We start from the raw sequence: 12,230 nt of genomic DNA on the forward strand, positions 1-12,230 counted from the left end.
ATGGATGGCCTCCCATGGACTATGCCTGAATGATGACAAGACAGAGATCATCATCCTGGGTACACAATCTTCTCTCAAAAAACTAAGTTCTAAATACTCAGCCTTTTGCGTCGACAACAATATCATTACAGTTGCTAAGGAAGTCAAAACGTTGGGGTTTTATTTAGATTCTGCCCTATCTTTTAACGGACAGGTAAATACGCTGGCCTCGACCACAGCCTATACCTGCAAATTAATTAGAGCGGGCAGAGCCTTCCTGTCTAATAACAGCTGCATTACTCTAGCTAGAGCTCTCATATTGTCAAGACTTGATTATTGTAATGCTATGTACATTGGGGCGAGCAAGCAAACTACCAAGAAAATCCAACTCCTGCAAAATAACCCTCTCAGAGCTGCGCTTCGAATTGCAAGGAGAGTACATATCTCGGACACTAGAAGTGCCAACAACTGGCTGTCCACAACTGACAAAATCAAACTCAAAGTCGCCTCCCTTACTCATAAATGTGTAAACAAAGTAGCCCCTCGCTATCTTGTGGACAGAATCACTACCAAACCTGAGACAAGACCAACCAGACTCTCCAACACTAATTGCCTTCTGACCCCCAGATTTAAACTTGCCAGAGTGGGAGGTAATAGTTTCCAGGTCAAGGCTACCCAGCTATGGAACTCACTCCCTACCACCCTCAGACTAGAACCTTCATACACAAAATTTTGCCACAACTTTATAAAGTTGCTCAAAGATTCTGGCGGTTAAACGAGATTCTGATTCCAGACCACCACCCATAGCCTTCACCTGCATTACCTTCCTATACTTTAGACTTCCTTTGGCATCCACACTGTTAAATTCTGTAATATTTATTACGGTATATATGTTCTTTGTGTAATTATCCTGTAAAAACTGCTGACTGTAATGATGCTTTTCACTTATATAATAACATTGTAACTGTAACGTCTTCCTATGTATAACCAAGCTTTGTAAACTTATGCGATGCACCCGATTACCCTTGGGTTTGGTGCGCAACACAAGTAATAAACTAAACTTGGTAAGGAGTTCATCAAAGGACTGTTCCGCTCGTTCCCACCGGTTAAGGCTCCGGCCCCGGTGTTGAAACTCAATGTGGAGTTGACTAGGCTCATGGGGCCTCCATTCGAACCTATGCATTCAGCTCCGCTCAAGTTTCTGTCGTGGAAGACTGCTTTCCTCATGGCCATTACCTCTGCAAGACGTGTAGGTGAGATCCAGGCTCTGTAATGCAAGCGGCTTTACCTGACTTTTCATGACACAAGGGTGGTGCTGTGGAAGCACCACTCCTTCATGCCCAAGGTTCTGTCAGAATTTCATCTAAACGAACCGTTGGTGTTACCTGTGTTTTTTCCGACGCCTTTGTCACTGGCTGAAAGGACTTTGCACTCTATGGATGTGGCTAGATCGCTGAAGTTTTATGTGGGCCGCACAAAGTGTTTCCGGAAGTCTTCGCAACTTTTTGTGAACTTTGGTCCTGTGACCATGGGAAGGCCCTGTCCAAGGCTTCCGTTTCCAGATGGCTCTCTGGCTGTATCACTCACTCTCACCGGTTGGCAAACCAACCGCTCCCTGGCCATCCGAGAGCCCACTTTACCTGAGCGATCGCTGCTACAATGGCAATCCTGTCTGGTGTGCCCATACTGGACATCTATATAAACAACACAATTGAGCAAGGTCGTGGAGGTCTAACTGCTGAGATAGAAATACTGAATCGTGAGTTTTTCAGACAGGGGGCCTCATTACACATCATGGCTACCCCCTACCGCCGTCAGAGTCCGGGTTCCCGGAATAGGGACTTACCGGTCTATTCCGACCCTTGCGGCACCGGTAAGTCCCCATTCCGGGAACCATTCCCCATTCCCATTTGAGCCCCCATAGACCTCAATAGGAATAGCAATTTGCAGTACCGTTATTAATTCTGAGGTCCCTCAGCGGGAACCGTCCATAATGCCTGGGCAGACCACACGTTAAGGATGGGACCCGCTGAGGGACCTCGTAGTGGGGCGGTAGGGGATTACCGGTGCCGGTAATCCCCTACCGCCTACCGTGTAATGAGGCCCAAGGACTTGGTGGACACAGGTTTGTTGAAAAAGTCTGTATACTGCAGTTCTTATTTAATTTGTGTGCAGTAAGTGTAATACACTTGAATCTATGAGGCATTGGATATTCAACATTAAAACATACATGGCCCTCATTAGGACCCTGGCATTAAGGGGTTAACGGCGCCGTAAAAGTTTGCGGCACCGTTAACCCCTTAACGCCTTACTGCGAGGTCCCTTTGCGGCTCCCGACCTTAACGGCTGGTCTGGACCAGCCGTTAAAGTAGGGATCCGCAAAGGGACCTTGAAGGCAATTACGGTACTGCAATTTGCGGTACCGTAATTGCCGCCTTCCCCATTCCCATTGAGCCCTATGGGGCAAAAATGGGAATGGGGAAGGGCCATGGTGAAATTGGGAATTACCGCCCCGCCAACCTTGGAATGGGGTGGTAATTCCCCATTTCACCATGGCGGACTCCGGCATAGACCATGGTGCTAATAGCGCCATGGTTTAGCGCCGGAATCGTAATGAGGGCCATGGTGTAGTACCTGAATTATACAAATCAAATGACAAATATTTGAAATAACACATTTTCTTGCTTTTACATTCTCTACAGGTCCATTGTACAGGTATCCCTACATTGGATACTTCAGTCACAAGAATATTCCGTCCTGATGTTGGCCTACTACACCAGTGCTTCCCAAGTTTAGCTTTAATTGGCCGAAACACTGTCATGTTGACTTGTTGTGTATGTTGTTGTTCAACTTTTGATTGTTTTCACACAACTGAGCTGATGACCTGACTATTACCTCACTGAGTTCTCAAGTTTCCTCCCTAGGGGACCTGTAGAGAATGTAAAAGCAAGAAAATGTGATATTTCAAATATTTGATTTGTATAATTCAGGCACTACACCATGTATGTTTTAATGTTGAATATCCTATTCCTCGTAGATTCAAGTGTATCTTTACACTCACTGCACACAAATTAAATACGAACTGCAGTATACAGACTTGTTCAGCAAACCTGTGTCCACCAAGTCCTTGTCTGAAAAACTCAGGATTCAGTATTTCTATCTCAGCAGTTAGACCTCCATGACCTTGCTCAATTGTGTTGTTTATATAAGTGTACCTACCTGGGCAGAGCTAGGCAGCAACCAGGCGCCCCGTCCAATATTTATTCCTACTGGATATCTGCAAGGATTCTATGTGGAGGTTCTACTGCAGGGAGCAGTCCAGCGTCAGCTAAGTAGTGCTGCGCAACCTGTTCGTTTGAAGGTGAGCCTGGTGAGGAGGAAATAGATTGCTTCGGTTGAGCCTTGCCATCTTCCATGGTTGTGTATGTCTGTACTGCAATGGATTCTTTATTCATGAGCATGTGAATCCATGCCAAACCCCGTGCTGGAGGAGGAACAAGTTACTTATCTGTAACTGTTGTTCTCCAGCATGGGTCTGCCATGGATTCACATGCGAACCCTCCTGCCCACCCCTCTGTGGCTCTTCTCTTGGTCCTACTGCCACTTTATGTGCTACCAAATCTGAAGATGGCTGCTAGAGGAGGGGCGTAGGTAGAGGGCAGGCGTTGGGTAGGGCAGTATGACCCAGAGCTTATTGATTGGTTGTTAGAAAGACAGTTCAGAAATGAAACTGAAACCTATTTATTTCTTTACCGAGGATTCCCAGCCTGACGACGGTGAATATTCATGAGCATGTGAATCCATGCCAGACCCATCCTGGAGAACAACAGTTACAGGAAAGTAACTTGTTCCTTAGACATTTGTGCAGGAGTCATAGACCTGGACTTTGGAGGAGATATAAACGTTTTTTTTTTTTTTAAACCATGGGAAAAATAAGACCCGGAGATGCAATATCCCAGGGAATTCTTGAAATGGCTTTGTTTCCCCACTTTGAAGAGGAGAGGAAAGTTAAGGAAACAGAGAGAGGTGATCAGCGTGTTGGAGAGGCCAATAAGGAAACAGACATCTGCCCCCCCCCCCCTGAATGATGAGGCAACTATCCTCCCTGATTTAGCATTTTCCCAGCGAAAAATAAATCCCATACTGGCTGAGGCCTTCTTACAGGTAACAACTGAGGGTGAAGGCCTAGGAAAAGGCAGCCCTTTTTTTCTTTTTGAAACAAGGTCTCCTTAATGGGAGAGAAACTGGAAGGTTTGACTGAAACGCAGCTGGTGATACCCAAGACACACAGGAAGATAGTGCTGGAAATTGCACACTCCCATTTGACCGGAGGGGGGGGGAGAACATACTTGGGGCAGTCTAAGACTCAAGCCCACATTAGTGGCAAGTTCTGTTGGCCCTGTTCACCTGTGGATATAAAGAACATTATCCAAAAGTGTAATATGTCAGAAAGCGGCTCACATATTACTTAAATGGCACCCTTGAACCCACTACCCATAAACAAAGTCCCCTTTTCCCAAATAGTCATGGACATCGTAGGTCCCTTAGAAACCTGGAAATTGCGGAATACATTAATCCGCCAGATACCCCGAAGCCGTCCCCATGAGAAACGGCACTACCCAACAGATTTTAAAACATCTGTGCCCTTCTTGTCTCGAGTAGGCTTTCCCAGGGATATTCAAACAGATCAGGGAAAGAACTATATGAGCAAACTGATCACAGAGATAAAATAAATATTACATATCGCCACTCTGAGAACCTCAATTTACCACCCCCAGACAGACTGATAAGTGGAGAGATTTAATAAAACACTTAAGACAATCTTAAGGAATTGATGGGAAGGACTGAGGTCACATGATACCCTGGGCCCTATTTGCAGTAAGAAACGCCTCAAGCATCTACCGGATTCTTTCAGTTTGAATTACTCTACTGTAGGGAGCCCGAGATGTATTAGATATGCTCATAGAATCCTGGGAAGAAAGAGAAGAAGCACTAATACCTCTGTCCCAGGGTGCCACCTGACTAAGAGATCATATGACCCTAGTTAGAACCTTGGCACAAGCACATATGGAGAAAGCCCCGACCCAACAAGACTATGATAAAAAGGTGAAACTCCGCTCTTTCTCAGTGGGTCAGAAAGTGTTTGTCCTCTTACCCACCTCTGAGAATAAACTAGTCTCAGTGGCACGGACCCTATGAGATAATAGCACGCAAGGTGCATGTACTTATAGAGTAGCCCAACCAGACAAAAGACCCATCACTATCATATTATCCTGCTAAAGGAATGGAAGGAAAATCCAACATCCTCCACACTAGCCTGTTTGGTTCCGGAGGAAGTAACACAGACCTTATTCCACAGAATCTCCTAAAGGGGAAGCAGCGAGACACGGATGATCTTGTTAGTTCTTTCCCAGATGTATTTTGCAAAAAAGCCAGGTAGAGTTCAAGGCTCATGCCACCCCAAAGGGAAAGGTAGTCCCATCTAAAACACTATTGACTCCCAGAATCTAGGAAAAAGATAGTCATTGAAATGGAAACTATGTAAAGAGCCAACATTATCAAGCCTTCTTCTAGTCCCTGGCCCTCACTGATCGTTTTGGTACCAAAACCCAACCACTCCTGGCGGTTTTGTGTCGACTTCTGAAAGGTTAACACGATTTGTGCTTTTGACGCCTACCCCATGCCATGGATCGACGATTTAATGAATAGATTGGGTAGTGCAGTGTTCCTATCTGCTTTAGACTTGACAAAACCAGCCATGACCGACTGACAGGGTGTTGCCTCAATGACCACCCGTCACCACATTGTGTTCATCCTGCCTGTGAGCTAGTAGTGCACATCGTTATTAATTTATGTGCCATGTGATGTGGGAATGGTCAATGTGTCTCTTGATTTCTGTGTTAACCCTTTCCATGATGTTGATGGCTCCTTACTCTATTCATTTAACTCGGTGTCCATAAGACATTCAGTAGAAGTTCAGGATTTCATAAGCCGAAAAGTGTCTTTTTGCTTGTTCACATTTTCTATTTAAAACGAGAAATATGTATTAATCTTTTATGCAACACTGATCCTTATTTTCCTTTTCTTTCAAACAGGGCAACAAAGCAGGAAGCATGGAAAACAGTGAAATTATTTTAAGTGTTTGTTAAAAAAAAAGGTTTCCTCTGATAGCTGGGTCTTGGAAACATTTTCTTGCTCACGACAGTCACTACCAGCCTCGAGTCTCTTACTGTGGGAAACATTTTTACAGACAGAAGAGATTTTGCAGCAACTAAATGTGCAATATTAATGATCTTGGAGAAAACATCTGGTTCCTATGTCCAGTCAGTCAATCAATAGCGAGGTCGTCTGTGTCCACTACACTGATGAGAGGCTAATAAGAATGGCTGGGCATGTTCATGCATTGCACCATATTCAGTCATAAAAAAGTGCTCAAAACCTGCTTTGGACTTGATGCTGCTGTGGTGCTGGTGGTCCAGTGGCAGCTGCTAGGATCAAAGCCCAAAAGCATGAAAACCACAAGTCTACAAACTGCTCTGGACATGGAAAGGTTGCAAGCACACACTTTCTATTTACAGACTTGCCTGTTCTGGCTGAAGATTGAGGTTCTTTCTTGACATCCATGCATACAAAAATGCACCTGACTTGGTGAGACCATCCGAGAGATTAAGATCATTGTTAAACTATTTTGAATTGGACCACCCTCACAATGGAGTTACCCGTTGAATTTTCTGAATGTGAAACAACTTTCAATGAAACTGGTTATTTATGGCAACATCAGAGATTTCTCACTAAAACGAAAGAACATACATGTTTTGAAAGCTGCAAGGCCTTTATAGAAACAAATAACCAATTGATAAATCAGAGAAATCACACAGGGAAAAAACCATATACATGTTCTGAATGTGATAAGGTTTTCACAGACAAGAGTAATCTATTGAAACACCAGAGAAATCACACTGGAGAGAAACCATATACATGTTCTGAATGTGATAAGTCTTTCAGGCAAAGGGTTCATCTATTGATACATCAGAGAATTCATACTGGGGAGAAACCATATGCATGTTCTGAATGTGATAAAGCTTTCAAGGAAAGGGGTACTCTATTGATTCATCAGAGAAATCACACTGGGGAGAAACCATATGCATGTTCTGAATGTGGTAAGGCTTTCAAGCAAAAGAGTGACCTATTGAGACACCAGAGAAATCACACAGGGGTGAAACCATATACATGTTCTGAATGTGATAAGTCTTTCAGGCAAAGGGGTCATCTATTGACGCACCAGAGAAACCACACAGGGGTGAAACCATATGCATGTCCTGAATGTGAAAAGGCTTTCACAGACAAGAGTTATCTATTGAATCACCAGAGAAATCACACTGGAGAGAAACCATATACATGTTCTGAATGTGATAAGTCTTTCAGGCAAAGGGGTCATCTATTGAGACACCAGAGAAATCACACTGGAGAGAAACCATATACATGTTCTGAATGTGATAAGGCTTTCAAGCAAACAAGTGACCTATTGATTCATCAGAGAATTCACACAGGGGTGAAACCATATGCATGTTCTGAATGTGATAAATCTTTCAAGCAAAAGAGTGAACTATTGAGACACCAGAGAATTCACACTGGGGAGAAACCATATGCATGTCCTGAATGTGATAAGGCTTTCACAGACAAGAGTAATCTATTGAGACACCAGAGAAATCACACTGGGTTGAAACCATATACATGTTCTGAATGTGATAAGTCTTTCAGGCAAAGGGGGCATCTGTTGACACACCAGAGAAATCACACAGGGGTGAAACCATATGCATGTCCTGAATGTGATAAGGCTTTCACGAACAAGAGTAAACTATTGATTCACCAGAGAAATCACACTAGGGTGAAACCATATACATGTTCTGAATGTGATAAGTCTTTCAAGCAAAGGGGTCATCTATGGATTCATCTGAGAAATCACACTGGGGTGAAACCATATGTGTGTTCTGAATGTGGTATGGCTTTCAAGCAAAAGAGTGAACTATTGAGTCATCAGAGAATTCACACTGGGGAGAAACCATATGCATGTCCTGAATGTGATAAGGCTTTCACACACAAGAGTAATCTATTGACACACCAGAGAAATCACACTGGAGAGAAACCATATGCATGTCCTGAATGTGATAAGGCTTTCACACACAAGAGTAATCTATTGAGACACCAGAGAAATCACACAGGGGTGAAACCATATGCATGCTCTGAATGTGATAAGGCTTTCAAGCAAAGTGTTCATCTATTGATTCACCAGAGAAATCACACTGGGAAAAAACCATACACATGCTCTGAATGTGCTAAGGCTTTCAAGCAAAGTGGTCATCTATTGATTCATCAGAGAAATCACACTGGGGTGAAACCATATACATGTTCTGAATGTGATAAGGCTTTCAAGCGAAAGAGTGACCTATTGAGACACCAGAGAAATCACACTATGGTGAAACCATACATGTTCTGAATGTGATAAGGCTTTCAAGCGAAATAATCACTTTGTGATACATCATAGAAATCACACTGATGACAAACCATAAACATGTTCTGTTCTGAATGCAATGTCTTTCAACCAATAAGGGAAACTAGGGCTGCACCAGAGAAATCACGCTTACATGTTCTCACTGTGATGAAGCTTACAAGCATAATGAGAAACCTGTGATACCTCAGAGAAATTACACTATGGGTTTGTAGCGAATCCTGACCTATTCCTACATCACAAGAAATCACACGGGGGGGCACATACATGTTCTAAATGAAGACGTTCAAGGAAATCCGTGACCTGTGGCGACATTGGAAATTCATAAAAGGTGCTGACATGGACTACTCGGATGCCCAAAACATCCACTACTTACAAAGTCTCCTGGGCCCTACTGTTTTTGGAAAGTAAAGTTACTATACCATATTATCAGGCAGGCAGTTTGTGAAGTATGATTCATGCATAGAATTAAAGGAAAGTGTCTTGTTATTTGGATTCATGAATACTTGATGACCCGCGAAATGAAGTGATTTCTCATTGTGTTTTAAGCAGAGCATATTATCTCACTGTAAGATCAAACTGTCAGTTATTACAAACCATTCATGACTGATGAAAGACTAAAACAGAAGCAAGCCTACATGTGCATAGGTTTCACACTTCACGTATATACTCGGGGGGGGGGGGGGTATATTACATTGTGCAAAATACTGTTACTATTAAATACTTTTTAAACTGTCACTCGCAACAGGGAAAGTACCGCAATGATTCAAATTGGTGCCCATCAAACCACTACTCAAGGACACGGGAGGAAACGTGGAATACCTCTCCAACTACAGACCGATTTCAAACATTTCCTACCCAGCAAAACGACTAGACACCTACGTCTAGAAACTAACACAAGAACACAGAAAAACACCAGCTGCTGGACCAGGTGCAAGTTGGCTTTAGACCCACGAAGGGAGCAAGACCGGCACTCCTATCCATCTGGGATGACCTAAAGACAAATGCAGACTCTGCCCTTATTCTACAAGACCTCTTCCAAGCTTTTGACTCAGTCAACCATGACATCCTCATCAAGAGAATAGAAGAAATAAGAATAACAGACTTAGCCCTACTTTGGATTAAATCATTCCCAGCAAATAGAAGGGAAACGGTCTGGATAAAACCAGTCAAATCCGCTCCATGGGACACTGAATGTGGAGTTGTGAAAAGAGATTGCTCGAGCACTCCAAGGTTTATGTGTAAACGTTTTCACTCTTAGCGTCTATCTTTGATTACCAGTTTAAGGTGCAGGGGAGGAAAAGTGGACCTGGCACAAGCCCACTAGTACATATAAGCAAACAAGAAAAGAGGATCCAAATGGGAACCCTCCCGTCCCCTGCACACTATTGTTATAACGTCTTCAGATGGTTATCAATACTTTTATACTTCAAACAATGGTATCTATTTCAAATTTCAACAATTGTCAATGTCAAACACAACACTTAAGATTCATTTCATAAAGGGTGATAGTTTAATGTAAACAAAAGTTGTTCTTCTTTGTAGTGCAGATACAAAGTCCCAAATAAACGGCTTGTGTGAGCCATTCCCACATTGCATGTGTGAAGTTCAAGTTATACGGCTGACGCGTTTCGAGTTTATCAATTCTCCTTCTTGAGCCAAAGTTGAACTGTAAGTTGACAATATAGACAAAAAGTCTATACGCATTGTGCCTGACCATCAGTAAATAATCAACAATTTCCTTCAGAGGCACAATCAAGTCTCTGGCGATACAGGTGAAACACATTCAAGGAAGTGTAGCATATTTGACACAAATATTACATGGGAGGGGTGCAATGGTTTTAAGTATTATGTGGCATCGTGATTATTATAGCATCAAGAATGCTCGATTGTGCTTGGGTGTATTTTGCATTTAACTTGAAAGTCAAACTTGGGTGTAATTCTGCTTTTAACTTGAAAGTCAAACTTGGGTGTAATTCTGCATTTAACTTGAAAGTCAAACTTGGGTGTATTTTGCATTTAACTTGAAAGTCAAACTTGGGTGTAATTCTGCATTTAACTTGAAAGTCCAACTTGGGTGTATTTTGCATTTAACTTGAAAGTCAAACTTGGGTGTAATTCTGCATTTAACTTGAAAGTCAAACTTGGGTGTAATTCTGCATTTAACTTGAAAGTCAAACTTGGGTGTATTTTGCATTTAACTTGAAAGTCAAACTTGGGTGTAATTCTGCATTTAACTTTGCCCATTGATTGTAATCCTGCTAGCCCAGTAACTGTTCCATACCGCTGCAGCTGCTTTCTCCTCCCCCTGCCTCCTCTCTTCATACTCATGGCGTTGTCTGTTTCTCCCATCTTTTCCAACTGCTTCTCTATCAACTATCCTTCCCTTCTCACTAAGTCTGGAAAGAAGAAGTTTAAAAAGGATATCTTGGCCTCCAACCCTGGTCTCCCTATTGCTGATACCTATACCAGTGCCTCTTCCAGACAGACCCTCACCGACATCCTCTTTGTTGTTCCTTTGCCTGATCTATGGACCCCCCATATGATCTCTGTGCTCTGTCCTGTCTACTCCTCTCCCATAAATGGTGGCACTCGCTGGGAAATCCTCATGGCTTCTTTTGACTCCTCTAGAGTCATCCTTAACGTCTACCTAAATGGCACTGTCATGGTCCAAGGTCCCCAGGCAAATCTCCTCTTCGATAGGCATGTCCCTCGCCTCACCAACTTCCTTTCTTCTCCGGCTGTCCCATCCTCTCATTCCTTGGCTACCGTACCCACTCTTCCCTCCTCTGCCCATCTTCTGGCTACCTCCAGAACTCCGCAGTACCTCTGATTTGTACCCCTACCCGGAAGGTCTTTAAGGCCGGCAATCTTTTTCATCTTGCCACTCTCAACTCTAGCTCTGCTGTCAAACACTCCTCTGACATCTGCCACCTCCTTGAAGAACTTGACCTTGACATTCTTGGTCTTACAGAGACATGGTTCACGGCCAACTCTGTCACGAGATTTGACACTCTCCTCCCTGATGGCTACAAGATCCTCTCCGCACCCAGATCCACTCGCCCTGGAGGGGGTGTAGCCTTGATCTTTCCTGAGTGGATTCCTGCCACTATAATTCCCACTCAGATCTACTCCTCTTTCGATTGCCTCGTCTGCAGGCTCTCAATCTCTCCTAGCCACTCTCTTACTGTTGCCACTCTCTACCGGCCCCCTGGCCAAATCACCTCTTTTCTCTCTGAGTGGGCTGACCTCTCCTCCTCTCTCCTGGCCTCAACCACTCAACTCCTCCTCCTTGGTGACCTCAACATTCACCTTGATTCTCCCTGTCCCTCAACATTGCTCTTTCGCGACCTCTGTGATTCCCTCTCCCTCTCTATCCTCCCATCTGGCCCAACGCACTCTGCAGGGCACACACTTGATGTCTTGATCTCCTCTAGCCTCCCCCTATCTATCCCTCTCTCCACTCCCCTCTCCTGGAGTCACCACTACCTCCTCTCATCTCTCTCTCTTCCCACCAAGCCAAGCCTACCCCAACACTGCCACCTACCTTCCTGGACATCCGGCCCATGAAGCGTGTGTCAGTCGAGGCTTTTGCTTCCACCTTCTCCCCACCCCCTCTTCTTCTGGCCGACTCACACCCTGACAGCCCTGTCTTCTCTCTATTCTTCTATTTCTGATACTCTTGATGTTCTTGCCTCTGTCATGAGGATCCGCCTGAAGTCCAAAGCCAAGTGCAATTCCT

General features: G+C 43.9%; 2 pseudogenes; one reads left to right on the plus strand and one right to left on the minus strand.

Moving 5' to 3' along the window:
• Nucleotides 1-12,230, minus strand: part of LOC138473491 (zinc finger protein 585A-like) — a 353,538-nt pseudogene that overhangs the window by 121,536 nt on the left and 219,772 nt on the right.
• Nucleotides 6,075-10,081, plus strand: LOC138473379 (zinc finger protein 268-like; annotated as a pseudogene).

This window comes from Ambystoma mexicanum, chromosome 8 (genome assembly GCF_040938575.1).
Source record: "Ambystoma mexicanum isolate Mex_15411 chromosome 8, UKY_AmexF1_1, whole genome shotgun sequence".
Classification (NCBI taxonomy): Eukaryota; Metazoa; Chordata; class Amphibia; order Caudata; family Ambystomatidae; genus Ambystoma; species Ambystoma mexicanum.